Source organism: Pyxicephalus adspersus, chromosome 7, assembly GCF_032062135.1.
Source record: "Pyxicephalus adspersus chromosome 7, UCB_Pads_2.0, whole genome shotgun sequence".
Lineage (NCBI taxonomy): Eukaryota > Metazoa > Chordata > Amphibia > Anura > Pyxicephalidae > Pyxicephalus > Pyxicephalus adspersus.
This window is the reverse complement of record NC_092864.1, coordinates 10,079,476-10,082,545: the sequence shown is the minus strand read 5'-3', so window position 1 is coordinate 10,082,545 and position 3,070 is coordinate 10,079,476.

Sequence of the window (3,070 nt, the reverse complement as noted above, 5' to 3'; positions counted from 1 at the left end):
CAGATCATAACACTGCCCCCACAGGCGCCATAGATTATAACCCTGTGAGAAACACTGGAGCAGTGTTTCTCTCAACCAGTCCTCTGTAGAACCCTAGGGTTCCTCCAGAGGTTGCAAGGGGCTCCTTGAGCAATGAGCAGTTTGTGCAGTCAGGTCAATTTAAGTGACCTTTATAGCTATCTGTAAGAGTGGCATTCTTTCCAGCAATGTAAGAGGCATTCTCCCCATTGACCACTACATTAATATATTGTGAGCTGTGGATATAGTAATTATAGCAGGAAGTCCCTAAAGAACTGAAAGTTATTTCAAAGGTTCCCCCACATTAAAAAGGTTGAGCAAGGCTGCTCTGGAGGAATCCTGGATGAGAGTGACTGAGTTAGACTTTCCACCATGGAAATAAAAATAGCCCCTGTTGCAGGTATACCAGTCACCACTCTCCTGTAAAGACTCTCAACAAGGTCAGGTATTAAATGTTAAATGAGAAATGTTAAATGAGAATTCCAGTTCATCCCAAAGGGTTTCAGTGGGGTCAAGGTCAGGGCTCTGTGTGTGTAGGTCACTTAAGTATCTCTACACCAAACTCATCAAATCCTGCAGCCAGCTTTGTACATCTGAGAAATATATAAGTACTGGATTGACTTAGAAAAGAGGAAATGCAAGCTAAAAAAGGCTCTCGGCAATCATATTAGGTACCTTCATTTATGGTTTATTATCAATAAAAGGTCTGTGCGTGGCCAGATTACAAGGGTAAAACCTGGCTGTGTCACTAAGCTGTAATTTATATATTTATAATATTTAATAATATGTAATATTTATATATATAGATGTAAGACAGCTTCCTGTATAATGAAGCATCGTCGGCTGAATTTTCGACAAGTTTTGACAAAAGGCAAGGTGATAAAACTAGAAAATGACATTTTGGGAGAATGTTCACATTTCATTTTAACAAAAGGAAGACAGATTTTACCCCCTTCTCGCAAAAAAGAAGAACAAGACTGACAGGAGAACAATTTGAAATATGTCAAAATCAACTTTCTTTTTTTTTCCTGGTGTTTGGGAAAAGATTTGTCATTTGTAAACATAAAAAATACTGGAACTAATTAGCAGAGTTAATTGCAATTTAAATGGCGGCACAAACAGAAGAGGTTTTAAGGTCACATTTGCCTAATGAGTGTTTTAACAGTGCGGCTTGTGACATTATCGGGGGTCGTTACACAAAATCCACAATTTCAGCTGCTCGTCTGCCTTCTCCCTGGTGGATGTGACATTGTGCCCTCATTAGCGCTAATGACATGTGGGGAATTGTCTTCTGGGCTACACTGTCCATCAGCGGGTGATTGCAAAGTTCATAAATTTTAATGCAAAGAGTCACCTCACTGAGGTTGCCAGACCTAGACAAGGGCGCAGAAATGTTGGATGGAGGTACGAGAACTGCAATGGTGACCGTAATGAAGGATGTGCCTGGAAAAAAAAATTGTAGTGTGCCTTGCACTTTTTTGAAAGCCCTAGGGCAGAAGGATTAATGGCCGGGCATGCAAGGCATTTTACATTTTCTAAGGAGAGAAATGCTCTGCATTATACAGTTGAGGGATAACCGTTTAATTCTGTTGCCCCGGTCAAGTGCCTATATGTAGGCTTAACTCTAAACTAAAGATTTAAGTGGAACTCCAGGAAAACAGCTAAATATGAAGTTGGATTGCATTTGTGGTGACTGCCTAACGTGTCAAAGGTTTTAAATTTCTGTTTAGCTAATTTTTTGGTAGCTGAAGGCAGGTAATGATAATGATATTTTATAATAGGCCCCTCTTCTCTGGAGGAATCGGGTCAAAGCATGGGCAAGAAGTCTTCCGTTTCGATTTCTTTATTAGTTTTCATTTTAGTCATACAAATAAACAAGCCAACATAAAAAAGTGTCATACAATATTCGTTTTCCACCAAACATATTAAACAGTATAATCTCTATACAACACAATCTTCAAATTTATTAAATATATCTCTCCCAACCTTTGTTATTGGCAAGAAGTTTTCCAATTGAAGAGTTGGTGGATAAACCACTGCAAAGTTTTGGCACCATATGCAAAATAAAACAGCCTATCTTGGATTCCAGTACAAATGAAGGGACGTTTTCGACCCCACCACTGTACCCACTTGCCCAAAATGTGGTGAGACTATGACATTCGTAGCACATTTGTGTGGCTGTGCAAAACCATTGGTGCTTTCTAGACTCAAATTCTTGATTATATTGCCCACAATATTGATACTCATCTACCTATGGAGCTTTGTTTTTTTCAGTTTTTGGAACCCTTCCTAAAACTATTTCTCCTTGGGACACAAGCAGTGGATCCATATTTGTCTCCCACCAGCAGGGCACGATATTCTACGTGAATGGTCAGCCCCCCTGCCACCCACACTACAGGGAGTGTCATAAGATTTGACTCGATTTATGTACCTGGAAAAGCTGGAAACCCCAAAATCTTTTGAGAACGACAATCACACAAACAGTTCTTCTCAGAAAACAGAGGACATTCCTTCAAAAATTCACTTGTAGGAATCAATTACTGCCATTAAAACACATAGACCTGGAAGATTCCCACAAGGGAATGTCTGTTTTATAAATAGAGCCCAAAGTGGGTTTTTAACAAACAGGTTTAAGGTTTTCTTAAATATTTTACAGACCAATAAATTATTTGCTTTGCTACCTCCTTTCAAATACACAAACATTATGCTTTGGAATCCATGGGAGGCTTACTACCTTCCTGCTCAATAAAGAATATTAAAAGAATATGACAAGGCTGGAAGGCAAGGAAGATAAGTCATTCCTCCGATTAGGTATATGTGTTTCATTTAAAGCTATAGAGCTCGGCAAACAAGGTTTTTCAGTAAACTAGCTTGACAAGTATGTGAGTCCAGAGCAGCACCTGTTTGGATTAGGAAAGTTTGCAAACACCTGGCCATCACACCCAGAGGAAGGGTGTATCCTTGTGATCCATCTCTCATTAGGATGCCCAGTAGCTTATCTGTTGATTACCAGAGAAATAGCTGAATGCAGCTTGTTCCATGAATACAAATT